The sequence below is a fragment of the Tupaia chinensis genome, unplaced genomic scaffold, assembly GCF_000334495.1.
Source record: "Tupaia chinensis unplaced genomic scaffold, TupChi_1.0 Scaffold138490_1, whole genome shotgun sequence".
Taxonomy (NCBI): Eukaryota; Metazoa; Chordata; class Mammalia; order Scandentia; family Tupaiidae; genus Tupaia; species Tupaia belangeri.
The window spans coordinates 884,550-885,542 of NW_006198386.1; positions in this window are offsets into that span (position 1 = coordinate 884,550).

The following is a 993-nucleotide window of genomic DNA, read 5'->3' on the forward strand; positions in this document are numbered from 1 at the left end:
GCCAGGTCCGAGACTTGAACCGCAGTTGATCGTGTGGGAGTCCAGTGATGTGCCCACTACGCCACCTGCTGGCCCCTTACATTGCAATTTTAAGGAAAGAAGTATCTATGATGTTTGCATGATTACCAAAGACAGAGGCAGGTCCAGAGGGTGAAAAGCACACATTTACCTAATGTTTGCAGAAATAATTCCGATCACGGCCAACTAATGTCTAACTATACATTTGAACCTTTGACCAACTTTTTTCAATTTCGAGTGGAATACATTGATGGAAAGATAGATGAATCTCTCTGTGGGAAGAGGTACAGTATTCCGCATCGGAAGCACCAGGGTTTCTGGATCAAACCCTTAAGACATAGGGGAACCAAAGGACGTGGCTGGTGCGGAATCTCTACTGTGGGACTCCCTCGCTCCCTAGCGCTCTGTGTCCAGAAATGCGCTCGGCTCACAAGAAACCAACTGAAGAAAAGCAAGTGAATACGTGGCCAGGCATAGGAGGGGAGGGGGGGGAACAGTAAAAATACTGCTCAGCCTTTAGCAGCAGCACGATTCTGTTGGTCTCAATATCCTGAGGTTAAACGATAATAAAATATTGCACCAAAACAAGGAAACTCACAGTTTAAATAGAATCACTACAGAACTGGAATTAACAGTGTATAACACAGCGACTCAAGTTGCCTGATGAGACGTAAAATGGATGTCTTTTTAAAAAAAAAATGGTGGCGCTACCCTCTTCTAAGTATGCATTTGGTCATGCACTGCGTAACAACGTCGTGTCAGTGACAGGTCGACAGAGGTCCCGTATGATTATAACTGGCTGCCTGCCTATTGAGGTGTGTAGCTGGCTACCCCTCTGAGATCCACGTAAGCACGCTCTGATGTTCGCACAAAGGGGAGATTGTGTAATGATGCGTTTCTCAGAGCCTAGCCCCACCATGAAGCGCTGTGCGTTGGCGTTTTTTTTTTTTTTTTTTTGGGTTTGCTTTTTGTACT